Below are 20,720 nucleotides of genomic sequence, written 5' to 3' on the forward strand. Positions count from 1 at the left end.
GATCTTGGGAAAAGTATAGATGTCCTAAGCCGCCTGATTTAGAATTCCCCTTAAGAATAATGGGAAACGATTAACGCTCATTTTAAACTTATTATAAATAGTCTTGTAAGTTAATTTTGTTGCTGACATGTTGTGAAAGCCCGCAAACAGTTTGCTGAAGACGTCAACAAAGCACATGGATTACTGGAACCATGTCCTATGGTCTGATGAGACGGGCGGGCCGTCTTCAGAAGAAGCTTCCTCCTGGGGTGACAGCCATGCACACCAATTTGATGTTGAGTGCGGCGTATGGTCTGAGCACTAACAGGCTGACCCCCCCCCCCCCCCCCCCCCCCCCTTCAATCTCTGCAGCAATGCTGACAGCACTCCTGTAACGAGTTACACGACATTTTGGAGGGAAAATGACAAGCAGTACTCAATTTGGACATTTAGGGATTTACGTAGTTTCTAAGGGATGTACTCACTTTTGTTGCCAGGGGTTTTAATGTAGCTATTAATGGCTGTATTTTGAGGGGAAAATAAATTAACTCTATTATATAAGCTGCACACAGACTCCTTTTCATTGTGTCAGTGTCATTTTGTCAGTGTTGTCCCATGAAAATATACTTAAATATATGCAGAAATGTGAAGGGTGTAATTACTTTTGTGATACTGTATAAAATATGTTTATTAGCACCCTATGCAGACACCCCACCGCCCCAGACAATCATAGGGTAATCATCGTCGAGATGTTTTTTTAATTAGCTGTGCTTGTGGACAAAAACAGTTTTTTTTTTTTTTTACCTGAATGAAGACTCCATTGTTATTTTTGTTAGACCCTGGTCCCTGACTAAGATGTTTTTTCAGTTATATTCAGAGGTGGGTAGTAACACGTTACATTAACTCAGTTACCTTTACTGGAGTAACTTTTTGAGAAAAATGTACTTCTTAGAGTAGTTTTACCACGCAATATTTTTTACTTGAGTAGATTTTTGAAGAAACACTACTCTTACTCCACTACTTTGGAGTACACTAGCGACGCTACATTTTTCGTCTTTATTCTACATATTTATTAATGCCAGGGATGCCGACAGTGGCTGTCCCAGATTCGCCAATGAGACGCCGAAACAATAACCATATAACTCCATTATACCATTCACGGTTAACAATGGTTTTTCTCCACTAGAGGGTACTCATGCTCTTAGGACAAGTGATGTTTCATATTGTTGTTCTGGTCTGAATTTGATGATTTTTGTGTCATTTTGGCCTAATATTGTCATGTAATAGATTAAATAAAGTATGATAACAATTCATATCGATTAAGTAAGTATAATAACAATTCATATCGATTAAGTTGTGCTGAGAAAAAATATCATTTTAAACCGTTCAAACATTGTAAGCAGTTACTCGCAATGTTACTCATTATTTGAGTATTCTTTTCAACCAACATTTTTTTACTTGAGTAAAATTTTGAGTGACTACTTTCTTTTACGTGAGTAATATTATTTGGAAGTAACGCTACTCGAGTAAATTTTTGGGCTACTCTACCCACCTCTGGTTATATTTAATTTATTTAGACAATGTTGATTGACAAATGTTTATTCTTTTGCATTCAATTCAAACCTTTATCACCTGAACCAATACGCATGAAAGTTACTACAAGTCAATACAGATTTATTTTGCATTGATCATTTAGCCTATCAATTAATTAGGTTCATATTCGTAAGAAATGTTGCTCTGACTCCCTTTCATCCAATCTGTTTGGTTTTATTAATGCCCCGTCCCCAGCAAAAAGTGTACATGCAGGTTATGCTGTTGCAGTATATCGTCCATACCAATGTTGAGACCAAACCTACGCCCTTGATTGTGGGTAACCTTATTGGAAAAAATAGTGCAGTGCTATACAACAGTCACGAAATTAAAACCAAATCAGTCAATAGGCTACATCCTATACAGCAAATGCATCGATAATTTCATTTTATTGAGCAAGTTCACTTTACCTTCTGAAGTGTAGCTGGTGAGCATGGAGTTGGAGAGTGATTCATCACTGCCCTCTGGTGGTTATTTAGCATATGAACGTGATTCTTGACCACATTGTGATTATATAATCTCTTAAGGTCGATCATGTTTAATGAACTACATGCATTCGTGGGAAGCAACATTAACTAGAAACTGCAATTTCTGGAGAAATTACTTTTGGTCTTTGCTGTGTGGAGATACAGATCTTACCCCCGCCCAGGGCTATCAATAGAATGGACAAACATGCCCGTCAATGGCATTAAGCAAAGTAAATGCCATTAGAAATGAAAGGGAAATTTGGACGTCTATGGCCGTCAATGGCAGCACCCTTCAAAAGCGTCAATGGAATCGGGGAAGTTTTGTGGACACGTGCTATTGATATCTGGTCATTTCCTGTTGATTTGGGGAATTTTTTGTTTTTCCCATTGAAAATGAATGGGAAAAATTTTGGACGTCCATGGCCGTCAATGGCATTGAGTTACATAGGCATTGATAGATTTCAAATCCATTAGCATCAATAGATTTGACATACATGGCCGTCAACGGCAACAATGCAATGCAGATTCTATTGGAAATCCCATTGAAAGTGAATGGGACATTTCCCATTAAAAATGAATGGGAAAGTTTTTGGCAAATTCCCGGGGAACCGTATTTTTTTTTTCCAAATTCTGTATACAATCTTTATGCCCCTCACCGTCCCGGAATTTTTGATGTCCAAATTATGTGATTTGGTCAAAAATTGTAAGACAAGTAGCGTTTTGAAAAAAATTTTAAAAATTGGAAAATCTGCGTTTACGTGAAAATGGAAAATTTTTCAGTGCCATTTGACAAAAAGCCACAGTCACAAAAATTCCGGACGTGTCGATACTTGAATGGTGCCGATCGGTGCAGCGGTACGGGCTGTGCGGCGCGTCGAAAAACGCGGAGAATAAGTTGATTAATAAATAAATAATAATAAAGTCGCAGAATAACATTATCTGGCTTTGCCAAAAAGGCAAAGACCAGATAATTACAAATGCGTGTTAACAGTACCTCAATTTTTTTCCTGGTCTTTTGACTCAAACGGACATTTGCTAATTTTACAGCCTAAATGGGCCTGTAACTCTACGGGATATAAAAATACCTTATAAAGGTGCAAAAGAGTTAATTCAAGCATTTCTTTGTCCAACCTAAAAATACCCTTTTTATAAATGTAGCCTTTTAAAAATTTTTTTTATTTTTTTTACTCTGCTCATGTTATTTCTCTTATTGTACCAATTAGTCAAAACTGGTCGTAACAAGCACTAGTATGCTACTACAGACTGAAGGCTGTGACATTGAGTGTGCCACGTCCTGTACTGGTGACCTCCTACTGGTAAATATAAATCCAAATTAATTAATCAATCAGCCCAAAAATAGTGCCTTGCAAAAGTATTTGGCCCCCTTGAATCTTGCAACCTTTCGCCACATTTCAGGCTTCAAACATAAAGATATGAAATTTAATTTTTTTGTCAAGAATCAACAAAAGTGGGACACAGTCGTGAAGTGGAACAACATTTATTGGATAATTTAAACTTTTTTAACAAATAAAAACTGAAAAGTGGGGCGTGCAATATTATTCGGCCCCTTTACTTTCAGTGCAGCAAACTCACTCCAGAAGTTCAGTGAGGATCTCTGAATGATCCAATGTTGTCCTAAATGACCGATGATGATAAATAGAATCCACCTGTGTGTAATCAAGTCTCCGTATAAATGCACCTGCTCTGTGATAGTCTCAGGGTTCTGTTTAAAGTGCAGAGAGCATTATGAAAACCAAGGAACACACCAGGCAGGTCCGAGATACTGTTGTGGAGAAGTTTAAAGCCGGATTTGGATACAAAAAGATTTCCCAAGCTTTGAACATCTCAAGGAGCACTGTGCAAGCCATCATATTGAAATGGAAGGAGCATCAGACCACTGCAAATCTACCAAGACCCGGCCGTCCTTCCAAACTTTCTTCTCAAACAAGGAGAAAACTGATCAGAGATGCAGCCAAGAGGCCCATGATCACTCTGGATGAACTGCAGAGATCTACAGCTGAGGTGGGAGAGTCTGTCCATAGGACAACAATCAGTCGTACACTGCACAAATCTGGCCTTTATGGAAGAGTGGCAAGAAGAAAGCCATTTCTCAAAGATATCCATAAGAAGTCTCGTTTAAAGTTTGCTACAAGCCACCTGGGAGACACACCAAACATGTGGAAGAAGGTGCTCTGGTCAGATAAAACCAAAATTGAACTTTTTGGCCACAATGCAAAACGATATGTTTGGCGTAAAAGCAACCCAGCTCATCACCCTGAACACACCATCCCCACTGTCAAACATGGTGGTGGCAGCATCATGGTTTGGGCCTGCTTTTCTTTAGCAGTGACAGGGAAGATGGTTAAAATTGACGGGAAGATGGATGCAGCCAAATACAGGAACATTCTGGAAGAAAACCTGCTGGTATCTGCACAAGACCTGAGACTGGGACGGAGATTTATCTTCCAACAGGACAATGATCCAAAACATAAAGCCAAATCTACAATGGAATGGTTCAAAAATAAACGTATCCAGGTGTTAGAATGGCCAAGTCAAAGTCCAGACCTGAATCCAATCGAGAATCTGTGAAAAGAGCTGAAGACTGCTGTTCACAAACACTCTCCATCCAACCTCACTGAGCTCGAGCTGTTTTGCAAGGAAGAATGGGCAAGAATGTCAGTCTCTCGATGTGCAAAACTGATAGAAACATACCCCAAGCGACTTGCAGCTGTAATTGGAGCAAAAGGTGGCGCTACAAAGTATTAACGCAAGGGGGCCGAGTAATATTGCACGCCCCACTTTTCAGTTTTTTATTTGTTAAAAAAGTTTAAATTATCCAATAAATTTTGTTCCACTTCACGATTGTGTCCCACTTGTTGTTGTTTCTTGACAAAAAATTAAAATTTTATATCTTTATGTTTGAAGCCTGAAATGTGGCGAAAGGTTGCAAGGTTCAAGGGGGCCGAATACTTTTGCAAGGCACTGTATCTACGAATAAGGAGTATAAGATAGGGGGAAAAAAATGGCGTACATACAACAACAACATGAGCGATGAATTGACATGCCTTTGGTACATAAAAATTACTCTTAACCTGTTCATTCATTCAATGGCGGTTCCTGGCACAGTTTGGTTGGGCGGTTGCCTGAGGCAGCAATAAAGGGCATGCACGCGAGGTGCACATAACCCCGGTAATCCACCAGGCACCTCTACGTCGCGTCAACGCAGTGAAACACAACTGTTAAGGTCAAGCAGCGTGTGCACACCAGTTGCAGTGCGGCCGCGTTTTAGACCTGTCCTAAAAGTCGTTTGACGCGTCGCCATTGAAAAGAACGGAGTTTATTATTTGACGCGAGACGCAGCCTTCCTTCGTTAACACTACTAGGTAGGATCGGGCAGACAGGAAATCACTGGTGTAAAAATATGGTGGATCAGGTCGATTTTCAAAATAATATGCAATTAAATTTATTAATTTCTGCACGGCGCTTGAGAAAAAACGTAAACGCTTATGAAAACCGTTCATAAGTGGAAAATGATTCATTGAGGCATTTCATTTGTAAAATACATTAAAATCGGCGATTTTTTTTTTAGCACAGGACTTCTTTTTTTTTCAGAAAGAAAGCTGACCAATACGCAGGGTCAGAAAAGCAAATGGTTGTTGTATTATTATCTTTAAATAACCGCTACTCTCAGCGATCTTTCAATCCTGGCGTGAACCGATCGAGCCGCTCCACAGACGCTCTGCTAGTAAAACGCGTCCTATGGAAATTGGGGGCAGATGTCAGTGGTGCGTTGACGTGCCACAGATGTATGTGCCTGGTGTATTACCGGGGTAAGTGATTGTCTACTAATATAATTGGCGCCCCTAGCATTGCAATGACGCCCCCTGCAGACCGCAGTTACTGTCTGCACACAACTCCAAAAGGAGAAGGCGGTGGGAGAGGGGATTGGATCAGTTAACAGTGTGAAGGGGATAGTTACCTTTCTCGCAGACACCGTATAACTGTTTGCATTTAGTCTAACACATTTATTATAGTAAAGCATTTAACCATAGTTTGAGGGATATAGACCCTACCCACCGACGTCACAAAATCACGTGCTCGCTGTATGGTTCCGCCCCCTTGTCCGTCATTTTGTGTCTGTATTATCAATGGTCTCAATTGATCGAGCAATTTATAATGCATTTCATGGAAGACCCGGTGCTTTCGGATGCCGTAAACTCACTTGATGCGTTGCATAAAAGGCGTTATGTGGAAAAGCTTCAGTTTATCCATTCGCCAGATCCATATTTGATGCCTAAATCGATGTTTTTCGACCCGCTGTCTCCGCCGTATTTGCCTGACATCTGCTAGCTAGCCTGATATGTACAACTATCTTGTCCACACAAAATCAGCCTATTCTAACGAAAGTTTGAAAAACTTCAAGAGCTTGGAGGCTTATAAATACTTCGTTGCTGGTTGGGTGAAACAGGTCCTCGTCCACGAAAATTCGGCAGGAATCTATCTTGTGCTTGGAAGGGTGAGTTACGAAATTTTCAATTCAAAATCTTTTGTTATTGCTAACATCCACTGTCAAGTCTAATGTATTTCATGTCGTTTGTCAATGGAGTTGGGGCTTTTAATGTTTATATGGTTTAGCGATAGCACTCTCACTACATACATACGTGTATGTTGTCGGCGATTAGCCTAGCAATGATCTTAATTGTGGTTGTCAGCCCAAAACCCTCTAAATATATATTAAATGCATCTTACCAGATATAAAATGACTACTACATAATCTGTGGTAATCGTTTGGAGCCCACTTTTCTCGTCGAATTGCAGCAGCCCATCTCGCTCTCTTCTCTCCGGGTCTCTCGGAATCCGGTAGAACTTCAAGTCTCTCCGTCTATCTTCTCTGTTATTGCAACCGACCGCCACGCACGCCTTCACCATTTTGATTATTAATGTTAACGAGCAGAAAAACACGTCATAAATAGGAGGAATGTACGTAGCCGTAACAGGTAAACATGATGTGTTGACGGACAATTGGGCGGCACCAGTCAGGAGGAAGGAGTTGTGACGTCACGTGGGTAGGGTCTATTGCTCCATGCCATTTGACACTGTAAAGTTGTCCAGTTTATCAGCCCTCGCCTGATAAGCGAAGGAAAGGATGTCAGCAACTCATCGACAGGGTCAGAACACCCCCGCCCTACCAAGACAACAAGTTGATAGCTTGGCGCCTTGGACGGCAAGACATGCCTCGGTTGCCGTGGCAACCATGTCCTAGCCACGAAAGATGCTACACGAACTTGACCAGCATAACCTGCCACAGAAGGATTACCCTAAGACAACACCCAGGCACGCCTTCCGCCTGGCCCACTCCACCGCAGCTTTCAAAAGACTGAACATTTAGCAAACAACTGTAGCTTCTCGGGGATATTTTGATGTATCCGTTGTTTTGCTGACCCTGGATCCGGCATTGCCTCTCTGTCGTTTGTTTTTGCCTTGCTTTTTGATCACTGTCAACAAATAAATTGTCAACCTGTTTTCGGTGAGCTTTCTTTAAATCATTCAAAATGGGGTCAGTACAAAGGGTTCATGCTGGAGTGAACACACGGAGTTTGGCCTTCCCGGCAGACTTGCTGGGGCTGCGCCAGCGGGACGCCTACTGGTTCGGCTGTTGCTGTTCCGGCGGCTTGGCTGGGAGGCCAGATTCCCTCAAGTGCCACTCACCTAGAATTGACTTAATTGATAATATGCAAAGATTTTTTTTTTTTAACTTGAATATTTGACCTATGACATGTATTTCTGTTAGAAATTCTTAAAGTCGTTTAACAGTTTAGACTTTTATTTAAATTACTTTTTAGCACTTTTATTTTGGAAACTGCTTGTGCTTTTATTTCCAGTTCTGCCTTTCCAGTAATGATGTGAGTATGCCTTGTAAAGTGAATTAAAGGCACTGCACATAGAATGTGAACATTCCTCACAATGGTAGGTGGAGGAAGTAGTGTTGAATGTGTTTTTGTGTACATTAAAAAAAAATATATATATATATATGTATTAGAAAAAAAATTAATTTTTTTCTTTGATTGATAAAAAAAATATATGTATATATATGTATATATATATATATATATATATATTTTTTTTTTTTTTAAGCAAATTTTGGGGTATTGAATAATTTAGACACAAATGTCCTAATCATAATATGGCCCAAACACAAAAAGGATTGCTTCAATCAAAGAAAACTTTTTAAATGAAATATTAAGTGTTCAAATGCAAAATTTTCAATCTCAAATATTTTTTTTCGCATTCAAAAACTTTTTTTTGATTGAAATTTTTCCTTTTTTGATTGAAGTGATTTTCTTTTTGAAAATCTAGATTTTTTTGAAGCAACTTATTTTTTGATTGAATAATAAAGACAAAAATGTCCGAGCCAAAAATGTGGCCCAAACACAAACATTAGTTCAATCAAAAAAGTTGCTTCAATCAACAACAAAAAAAATAAAAATAAATCAAAGAAAAATAGCTTTCACATGAATTTTTTTTTTTAGTTCCAAATTTATTTTTGCATTCATTTTATTTTTTTTTTAATTGAAGCGACATTTTTTCGGTTGAAGATATATATTTTGATTGAAGCGACATTTAAAAAAATTTTTTTTTTTTTTTATTGAACCAACTTTTTTTTTGATTGAATAATAAAGACACAAATCTACCTCCATATGGCTCCACCAAGGGGATAGAATTTTTGACTGGGTAACTACATTGGCACGATACCGGCGGGCGTTCCATTTTCAATGGATGACGATCTTGGCAAAAAGTATTGCTTAAGCAGCCTGATTTAGAATTCCCCTCAATAATGATGGGGAAAAAAAACGCTCATTGACAACTTACTGTTATAGATATTCTTGTAAGTTAATTTTATTGCTGACACTGCGTTTTGGGGTCATCAACATGTTGTGCCCCCCTGCCCCAAAAGTCAAACTCTGCCTATGATCGTAACGCACATTGTCTCGTTGCCGAAACGGTGACAAAATCCGAACGGAGAAGATAAAAAAAAAACGTAATGCACAAAAAACGTACAGATTTTGAACGTATGGCGTACACATTTAAAAATCAGTGCTCACTTGTACAAATTACGTCGAAACCGTACAACTTGACAGGTATGTTTTTGGGTTGTGCTAAGTATACTTCATGCACTGTATTTTTTGGGTCAACCGTTGTTATTTTCATGCGATTGTTGTTGGGTTTGATTTTTGGGTGGGAGGAGGGCATAGGCGGATCTATTATTCAGGCGAAGTAGGCGATCGCCTTAGGCCCCCAACCAGTAGGGGGCCCCCAACCTGCTGCCCTTGCCCCAACGAGCAAGGGCTTGGGCCACCGGAGCCAGCAGCACCCCCAACTATTCGTCATGTATAATTATGTCAGCATACCAAACAAACAAATAACAAAACAAAAAAGAAAGCCATTTGAATTCTGCATTTATATTATCTCTCCCCACACACACGCACTACAATGGACTGTCCCACGACAACGGACTGAGTATCAGTCGCTTAGCTTCATTTAGCTCCGTTTAGCATTGCTTAGCTCTGTTTAGCTGTTCGTTAGCTTCCCTTAGCTCTCCCGCGTTTTTCACGCCACTAAGCTCGCTGTTTTTACAGCTCACTTGCTACTTTGCATGTCAGCTATCGTTTATTTCGAACACATGAGCGAACACGCTCTCTATGAGAGTCAAAGTGCAGTGAGGGAGACGTTGAGAACAGGCCGCTAATGCCTCTTTTAACTTTCTTCTTCTTCACACCGTACATAAAATACACGACAGCACACCCTGTGGCGAAACAATGCAGTACAGTTCCAATCAGTCATACAATAATACTAAACAGCTAGTTAACAGCATTTGCTAACGAAAAAAAACTTTATATCTATTAGTGACACCACAAGCAATGACGAAGAGTGTTTTTTACGGCGTGTAAAGCTTTCGGTTAGCGGTTTAGCGAACGTACCTCCGGTGAACATTTCAAAATAAGAGCGCATCATGTTTGTCATATAAAAAACGATTTCTGGATTTATTCCCACATACTTCAGAATTAATATTATAATATGTAGAGTAAATACAACAGAATAAAGATTCTACACTAAGAATAGCTTTCAAATGACACTCTTTATGATAAATATGATTAGTAATGAATAATGAAGGGAAACGGTACCCTTCTCGCACACACCATATTATTGTTTGCATTAGTCTAACACATTCATCTAACTATAGTTTAGGAAGACTTCACTCAGTGCCCTTGACACAGTAAAGTTAATCACCTTATCGGGGCTCCTGAGGGGGGAAAAGGAAAAATGGTACCATTTCTCGTAGGCACCGTCTAACTGTTTGCATTACTCGAACACACGTAATATAATTAACCAGGGAATAGTATCATTTCTCATATTTACTGTAGGACTGCACCTAATATAAAATAAATAGCACACCATAGTTTAATGAAAAGCCGCATAGATACACAACGACATCTTATCATAGAAGCCCAACATATGCGTCACGAGCAAGACTGACGCACCAAAACTTGCAAATCAGTTCTGCAAGGACAAAGCGCTATTTGTCCTAAAACAAGTAGAGCCAGCCCGGATAACAAAGTTGATAGCGGGCGCTTGAGACGTCAAGACCAGCGTCGGTCGCGGTGGCGACCACGTCCCATCCGCGCACGAACCTAAACCGCCCACAGAGGGGAAGACCCAAAAGCAACGCCCTGACACACCTTCGGCCAGCCCACTACACCACAGACTTAAAAAAACACTGGACACTGAGATTAGACAGATTTTGCTGCTCGGAAGCATGTAGCCTTGTTTTGGATCCAGAATTGTCCCTCCGTCGTCTGTTTTTGCTTTGTTTTTGACCATTGTCGACGAATAAATTGTCAACCTGCTTTCGGCGAGTCTTTTTCAAACTTTTGGAACATGGAGTCAGTACAAAGGGTTAACATCAGAGATGAACGCGCGGAGTTCCGCCTTCCCAGTTGGCGCGCGCGGGGGCAGCATCGGCAGAGCGGCATTTTGTTCGGCTGTCGGTGTTTCCGTGCGCCTTGGCCGGGGGGGGGGGGGGGGGGGGGGCGAATTCCAGCAATAATATAATTATCATACTGTTATATATAGTAGTATACTATAATGATGATGCTATTTTTTTTTTTTTTTAAGAATTGTTTTGAATAACATTGGAAAGGCAGGCAGTGTTCTGAATGTTTACTTTCCATTCTTTTGCACTAGTAAATGCTATCAGCATTTAACCTCATTGTTTATTTGTGATTAATTATTGTTATTTACATGATTATTTGTACTTTAATAAAGAATTTATGTTCCAAAATGGTTTTGTGAATTAATAAGCGTCAACAAAAATTTCATTGCTAAATTAGTAAAAGAAAATGATAAGATTAGTCGACTAATCGAAAACTAGTCGGCTGATTTATCAGGATATAATGTGTCGTTTAGGACAGCCCTAGTGTACTGGAACATATTTCCTCCACACCCTTCTTACCTTTTTAACCCCTGACCAGGGCCGGCCCAGCCTGTACGCAGACTATGCAGCTGCTTAGGGCCCATGACCACTAGGGGGCCCAGATAGGGGGCAATCTGGCAATTGTTTAATTTATATTCTATTTTGTTTACTACAGTTTGCTTTATGTGACTTTTGTGAGTTTTGATACTTGATTACAAGCTTAAAAAATTCTTTTCTCTTTTAGAAAAAGGTTTGGCGTTATCTACTGTAAGTACTGACAATCATTTGGGGTGAGAAGTTTGAAGAATGCAGTGCAACAAAATATGATTAATATACAAAATATGGACATATAGGTTGGATTGCATGTATGGGTTTCACAGTACACTGTGACGAAATGGTGGTCCAAAACTATGGGCCCCTTGGCATTATTTTGCTTTGGGCCCCCAAATGGCCTGGGCCGGCCCTGCCCCTGACCCATGAAGAGGGCCCCTGGATATGTTCGCCCTAGGCCCCAAAATTGCCAAGTCCGCCACTGGAGGAGGGTGCCAAAGCGTCTTGCCACCTTGGTCTCTATGTAGGCAAGGAACGCCACTGCATCTGTTATCGTCAATGATGATTTCTAAATATTCCTAGGCAAAATGTTGTCATGTAGTTCCCTCCCTTCACAGCTGGATGTCAGCGTTGCCACGTTAACCAGTGAAGCTAAATGCTTTGCCAACATTGTAAATCAGCAATTTAATGATGATGTGTAGAGGGCAAATTTTGAGTATGATACAATGTGTGGTCCAACAATCCATGCAGTAGAAAGTGGGAACAGAGGTGGCATGCAGATGGAAAGATGGTGTGCTTGAGCGTGTGTGTGTTTGCACCAACTATGTATGTGAGTAAGTGTATACAGCTCTCAGAGGAACTCATTAGTAGGAGCAGACTGGCTGCAAAAGTCGCTGAGAGGAGCGGGATTGCATGTTTGTGCGTCTCCTTCACTTAATTGTTTTTACTTAAGCCACAACAGGAAGTTTTGATCTCTGAGGTGAATGACACCAGATTCCCCAGATGAGTTATTTTTAATTTTTGTCTTTGTTTGTGGGTTTCTGGCATATTGGCCTTTTTGTTGAGATATCGTGACCTGTTGCCTGTTTCCAGTGGAGAGTCATTTCTCTTAGGAGAGGCGAGTACACGAACAGATGGTGGAAATGGAGAGGAACATTGATTGCTTCTGTCTTGAATTTCAAACTCTTCAAAGACTTTCCAAGTACACATTGACTCCAATTTAGATCCGTGTTTACCTTTGGTGCAATCATCCGTGACGTGTATACTGTGTGAATGGTTTCCTTATTGCTTATTTGTTGGCTGTCGAGGGGGAAAAGTATAAAATAGAAATTATTTAAAGCAACACTAGGTAACTTTTCAACCTTTATAAAATATTTTCATAACATTTGTGATAATATGTTGACTGACAACTAGTTGAATGACATCTCTTTTATATCTTGAGGGGGTGGTCTGTATTGCTTTCACTGACACTAACTATGAGGAGGGTAGGAACCCTGCCACACAAAAAAACAACTTTAAATGCGCTGACTGCTTTATGGCACAGTGGCGCCTCCAGAAATTTATCATAGTGGTGGCCAGATGGGGCCACTTAAAATCTTGGGGTGGCCAAAACTAAAAGTCATAATTTCAGGTTTTCATTATATTATTGCAGTAAAAAGGTCAGGGGAAAACTATCAGAAAGACTTAAGGACACGGCTACTGATATACTTTGGTGTATTGTGTAATATTTGATATTACTAATGATTTAATGTGCATAATCCGTTACTGTCCAGTCAACATTTTGAGTTCCACAACAATTCTGTTTTATTGTGTTATGTACAGTGTTGTCACAGATTACTTGAAAAAGTAATTTAATTACTGATTACTGATTATGCCTCAAAAAAGTAATCCAGTTACTTTACTGATTACTTCATTATCAAAGTAACTAAGTTACTTTAAAAGTAATCTATGAGTTACTTTTTACCCATTTTTCTCCCTTTGCCGCCTCAGCATAAGAATGACAACAGAAAAATGTCATCACATGTAACTGACTTTCCGATGATTGAATTAAAAGGGGAATATCAAAATTTTGCGCTAGCTTAGCCACTCCGGAGCCATGAAACTAACAAATATCCGACAAACTGCTTGGAATTTGTTGAAATCAACTCCACCGACCAGTTAAACCCCGCTAACTCTAAGATTAAGCCTAATGTCAAAACTTCTGAATTCCGGTTTATGGTTAACAGCATATCAGTGCAATTGTAAAACTAGGCAAACTGACTGCACAAAATTGCAAAGGTGGTGGCGGGCGCGGATGCGCGTCCACAACCCGGAAGTACTCCTCTCAACACACACGCGGTCAATTTGGCCACAAAACGTGGCGGCAACTAAGCACTTTACACTCAATCGGACTTACAACACATCCCACAGATGCTAAACGAACACATCGCCTCACGGCATAAATGTGCAACATGCATATGATGTAAACAAAGCTTGCCAACTTGGAGCGATGACTGCCTGTCGTTGCTACGGCAAAGCTACGAAACGGCCGCGCATGTAGGGGGTCCAACCTTTTGCGGATACCCTCCAGAATGAAGGAAAATACTCACCTTCATTCATGGATATCCACTGATCAACATTCCCTCGCAACGTCTCAACATTTGGCGCTAATGTCCACCCGCCTTAGTCCGTGACGCGAGACCAAAACAGGAAATAGCTAAGACGTTGTCATGGAAACAAGTACCGGGAAACTTTTATTTTGGCATTTTCCATTCAAAATGCTCTTCGTACATGACTACAATATTCCTTATTCTACATACGTTATGAGGCAATGAAAAAATAGTAACGCAGAGACACTAAGGAAACTAACTTTAATCAGATTACTGGTGTAGAAAAATGAACGCGTTAGATTACTCGTTACTGAAAAAAGTAATCAGATTACAGTAACGCGTTACTAACTAACGCGTTACTGACAACACTGGTTATGTATAAATTAGGCATAAGGTGTACATTTAACCAGGGCTGTCAAACGATTAATTTTTTTTTATTTGAGTTAATCACAGCTTAAAAATTAATTAATCATTATTAATTGCAATTCAAACCATCTCTAAAATATGCCGTATTTTTCTGTAAATTATTGTTGGAATGGAAAAATAAGACAAGACGGATATATACATTCAACATACTGTACAAAAGTACTGTATTTGTTTATTATAACAGTAAATCCACAAGATGGCATTAACTTTATTAACATTCTTTCTGTGAAAGGGCTCCACGGATAGAAAGACTTGTAATTCTTAAAGGATAAATGTGAGTTTGTATATTGTGACTAAATATTGCCATCTAGTGTATTTGTTGAGCTTTCAGTAAATAATACTGTAGCGACTTACCTGTTCTCCCCAAATGCATGATGGGAAGTGGTGCAACCATGACTGTGTGTGGTGGCTGCAAATGCTATATCTTCTCTTCGTTGGGTACATTACAGGGTGTTAAGACCAGTGTTGTTAATCTTACTGAAAAAAAGTAATTAATTATAGTTACAAATTACTTCTCCTAAAAAGTAATTGCGTTAGTAACTCAATTACCTGAATGTAAGAGTAATTAGTTACTTGGCAAAGTAATTGGTGATAACTACTTTTTTTTTTTTCCAAAAAAAAAAAAAAAAAAAAAAAAAAACATTGGCCACACGATGTGAAGTTTTTTGTGAAGGTTTTTGGTACAATTGGCCCGAGCCCAATTCTTTACCCTGATTTACCCTTTACCCTGAATCAACTGCTAAAGTTGTTAAAATTGCTCCCATTATTGCATTAGTTCCCTTCTCTCTACTTTCGACATATGAAAGTTTTAAAACTGTTTCATCATTTAAAGATAGATTCAAGTCAAGATTTTGCTGATTTAGAAGTATTTTAGATAAAAAGTTACTTAGGTTCGCTAGGAAGGTTCTCTACAACAGAGCCGTCCTAAAAAGTCTACTGCTTTAAGATGGCGGCTGTCTACTAACTCATTTAGTGCCATGTCTGTCATTTTGCAACTAGTTATATCTATGTACAGTACATGTGATATCTACCATGTCTACCATATCTACCATAACATGCGGGCATAGTTTGTAGGCTATCGGCTACAACATGTATTATTGGAGCTACCTAGCATCGCGTTTGCTCGGCGTCACAACTTTCTTGCCTCCTCCCTACTCCTGCTCTGCTCTGTCGTCTCGGTGAGTCCGTCTCCCTCAGACTTTTCGACCAATATAGTAACGCATAGTAACGCATGCCTTTCCGTCCTCAGTAACGGTAACGGCGTTGCCAAGATGAGAAACGTAATTAATTAGATTACCCACTACTGAAAAAAATAACGCCGTTAGTAACGCCGTTATATTGTAACGCCGTTATTAACAACACTGGTTAAGACAAAGATCAACTCCTGTCATTCTTCCCCATGTCGCTTCCCACAATATTTATAGGTGCTGTGGGAGAGATGACAAAGCTCTAGCCAATTAAAAGCACGGCCCCAATGAATGCTTGTATCTACTCCACTCTGCCTCTTATCTCTGTATATAAGTAAAACGGCGCCATTGTAGGCTGTTTGCGGCAATGCGTGAATGAGTCGTACAGCGAATGCGTTAATTGCGATAAATATTTTCACGTAATTAATTTTTAAAAATTAATTACCGCCCGTTAATGTGATAAATTTCACAGCCCTACATTTAACAAAACAAAATAAATGAATTCATTTGGGATGAAATGCATAACTGATGCTACAACAATCTAACGATATACTGGCCAGTGGGGTGGCCAACCAATTTCTAGGGGTGGCCGTGGCCACCCTTGGCCACCCCCTGGTGGCGCCACTGTTATGGCATACGTCACTTCCCCCTTTCCCCATTCATTATAAAGACGAAATTCGATGTGAACGCTTTCGCGCAAAATCTGTAAGGATTGCAGGGCAACAAAAGAGACAAAAAGCTTTGTCCGAGGAGGGAAAAAAGGAAGGCTACCAGGATATACAGAATAAACATTGGCCCGGCTTTCACTCGCTGGCGTGAAGCCAGCCCCTCCCCGCCAACCGAAGTCGTTAGCGCTAACGAGTTCGGGTGGGGTACAGGCACGTGCAACAGGGGCAGGCGTAGGGTGCTTGAGCACCTGCCCCTTTACACCTACATGCCCAAAGTGCCCCTTTTGACTGGGCTTTTATTTATTTATTTTTTTCATTTTTTTGTGGATGTGTGTGCTGGCCGACTGTGCAGGCACGCCAACGAGTACTTTACTTGAACACCGAAAACACCTTTACTAAATAAATAAATAAATAGATAAAAAAAGCTGTCTGTGTGCCATTAAGCCGGCGCATAACAACTAGGGTTGGGAATCTCTGGCATGAAGCCGATTCGATATGTATCTAGATACACAGGTTACGATTCGATAAAAAACGATACATTTTTAAGGCCGAGTGATTCGATACGATTCGATACAGTTTAAGATCGATATGGTTCGATACAGATTGAAAACGATACGATAGTAAACATTTGTTGTGTGTGTTCGTAGAGTATTTTAAACATATAAAAAAGACCACATTTCTAAAAGCAAAATTAAACAACAAAATTTCACACCAATGTTATGTTTTGTTTTTTATGGGAAAAAAAAGGCTTACTATAAGACTGTCATTTTGTTGGATGGGATTGATAATAAAATAAAACTCCAGTGACAGACAACAATAAAGTGCAGTAATTCAATTACTGTATTTCCTGGTGTTTTGAACAAAAGAGGTAAGTAATTTAAGTGCAAACTTTCAACGTAAACATCTTAAAACAAAAAATATTAATTATATGTATGCAGCAGCTCTAGAAAAAAAGAATGAAACCTGCTAGTGTTATCATTAATAAATAATAAATTATGCTTTACCACTGGTATAATTGGGGGAATAAAAACATGGCATTTTAGACGGACAGGTCAATAATCATTACTTTAACCGTATACACAGCAAAGTCATTCACTTATGCCTGTGCTTCTACATTTTTTATTCCTCATCACTGTTTATATCTTTTTTGAAGGGCAGATTTTTCTTGTGGAAGATCAACTAATCCACATGTTCATGTTTAAGTAGACAGTGTTTCGTGGAAACAAAATCTCCAGAGGGTCGCACTGCCCTTTCCACCATTGTAGTGGGTTATTTTTCAGGGTTAAAAACTAACGATCTCCGTACCGATCCACACTTCACACAAGCACTGTCCCATGCGAACAGATCTGGCTCCTTTCATCATTTCGAAGTCCAACTTTTGTTTTCCTGGGTGCGTTGAAAACCAATCGTTGCACGTCGCTGCCGTCTGTGCTCAAACTTTTCATTGTTTTAGCATGTTGCTTCGTTGCCACTACTAGTTTTTGTTTTGGGCTGTGAAGAAAACGCTACGGAGTGTGCGTTACAGTGGTTTTGTCAGCCCTCGCGTTGTTATGACACGCCCATGACGATCGGGTAATGACGGCGACTAGTAGCGGTTCTGCCGAAATGCATGGGAAGTTTAGGCAACCTCGACTGAGTGGTGCTTGTCCATGTTTTATGCGTGCGCTCTCAAGCTAAGTGCGCTGTGTGATGAATGACACAAGCGCAGCATGTGAAGTAAAAGCTAAATTATTATCATATTAAGCAATGCATTGAACTAGGCATTAGAAGCCGATTCTTGTGCTCGCGATAGCCGAATTCTATCTCTACTATCGGTTCATTGAATATTTAATGGCTAATTACTGTCAAATGTTAAGTTTACTATTGATACAGCTGTATCGCTCACCTGTAAAACCAGATATCTGGTCGTATCGGTTTATTGTTCTCAAGCTTAATAACAACCTCAACCCCCTGCACGCTGTTCCTCTGTGATCTGGGTGTCTGGTGAAGAGTCTGAAGACATCTGGTGGTTGAAAGCAAACGGTGTTACCCTATTAAACTGTGTTCCAGCAAATAATGTAATAAAAATTCTTATACCAGGTAACCATATTTGTCCGTTCTCTTCACAGCGTTATCTAGAAGGGTACACATCTTTAAGTTCTCTAATAATAAAATAACAGTTTTTGTTCTCAGATGAACAATTTGAGTAAGGAAGATTTGGTATAGAGGTTGAAGGAAGAAAAGAGGCAAAGACTGACTGAGTCACAGCCATAAAGTGTTGACGACAGTGTTGATTTCTAGTCACTGTTGCCCCCTCTCAATTAAAGTCTGTCACAGTCACAGCCAATTATACTATAAAGCTGGTTAAACTGGAAGTTATGTTTTTGTAAATTGTATTAAATTTTTGTTCATGTGCCCCTTTTGATCTATGAGCACTTGCCCCTCCATCGGTCTCTGCACAGCCCTGGTGGGGTGCGGGGATTAGTCACAATAAGCCACACAGTTGCTAACCGTCTATGCTATTGTTTAGCCACAACTGGATTCATTATCGTATGATTCATTACCGTATTACTATTCATACTTCACACAGCCGCTGGAAACGGAAATGTTGTTTAATCCAACTGCAGGCGACCGGGAGATTGATTTTTGATTGAGTATTTTACGGCACTGCGGGTGTGTTAGTCCTCATGGGAAACGCAGTCTTCCTTAAGGCAAATCAGTACCTCTTTTGTCCACCGGCGTCGCTAAAATTGACCAAAACTGTAAAGCTACCAAGTGTTGCTTTAATTCAAATACAGTAGTACCTCTACATACAAAGTTAATTTGTTCCAGGACCTTGTTTGAAATGGTCATAAGTCTAGCAGGAGTTTCCCGTAAGAATGCATTATAATTCCATTAATTCGTCCCACAACCCAAAAACCTACACTAAATCCTTAATAAATACTGCTGGTACTATTACAATGGGAATTACAGTGGGGAAAATAAGTATTTAGTCAACAACTAATTGTGCAAGTTCTCCCATTTGAAAATATTAGAAAGGCCTGTAATTGTCAACATGGGTAAACCTCAACCATGAGAGACAAAATGTGGAAGAAAAACACATTGTTTGATTTTTAAAGAATTTATTTGAAAATCATGGTGGAAAATAAATATTTGGTCAATACCAAAATCTCTGTGTACCCTTTGTTGGCAATAACAGAGACCAAATGTTTTCTGTAACTCTTCACAAGCTTTTCACACACTGTTGCTGGTATTTTGGCCCATTCTTCCATGCAGATCTCCTCTAGAGCAGTCATGCATTGGGGCTGTCATTGGGCAACACGGACTTTCAACTCCCTCCTCACCCCGTGGCGTCAAAATGATAACAAGAGTGGCAAGCAAAAATCCCAGAACCACACGGGGGGACCTAGTGAATGACCTACAGAGAGCTGGGACCACAGTAACAAAGACTACTATCAGTAACACGATGCGCCGCCAGGGACTCAAATCTTGCACTGCCAGACGTGTCCCCCTGCTGAAGCCAGTGCACGTCCAGGCCCGTTTGCGGTTCGCTAGAGAGCATTTGGATGATCCAGAAGAGGACTGGAACAATGTCAGATGAAACCAAAATCGAACTTTTTGGTAGAAACACAGGTTCTCGTGTTTGGAGGAAAAGAACACTGAATTGCACCATACCCACTGTGAAGCATGGGGTGGAAACATCATGCTTTGGGGCTGTTTTTCTGCAAAGGACCAGGACGACTGATCTGTGTAAAGGAAAGAATGAATGGGGCCATGTATCGAGAGATTTTGAGTGAAAATCTCCTTCCATCAGCAGGGGCATTGAAGATGAGACGTGGCTGGGTCTTTCAGCATGACAATGATCCCAAACACACAGCCTGGGCAACAAAGGAGTGGCTTCGTAAGAAGCATTTCAAGGTCCTGGAGTGGCCTAGCCAGTCTCCAGATCTCAACCCCGTAGAAAACCTGTGGAGGGAGTTGAAAGTCCTTGTTGCCCAATGACAGCCCCCAAAACATCACTGCTCTAGAGGAGATCTGCATGGAGGAATGGGTAAAATTACCAGCAACAGTGTGTGAAAAGCTTGTGAAGAATTACAGAAAACGTTTGGCCTCCATTATTGCCAACAAAAGGTACACAACAAAGTAGTGAGATGAACTTTTGGTATTGACCAAATACTTGTTTTTCAAAATGATTTGCAAATAAATTCTTTAAAAATCAAACAATGTGATTTTTCTGTTTTTTTTTTCCACATTCTGTCTCTCATGATTGAGGTTTACCCATGTTGACAATTACAGGCCTCTCTAATATTTTC

The sequence above is a fragment of the Corythoichthys intestinalis genome, chromosome 22 (assembly GCF_030265065.1).
Source record: "Corythoichthys intestinalis isolate RoL2023-P3 chromosome 22, ASM3026506v1, whole genome shotgun sequence".
Taxonomy (NCBI): Eukaryota; Metazoa; Chordata; class Actinopteri; order Syngnathiformes; family Syngnathidae; genus Corythoichthys; species Corythoichthys intestinalis.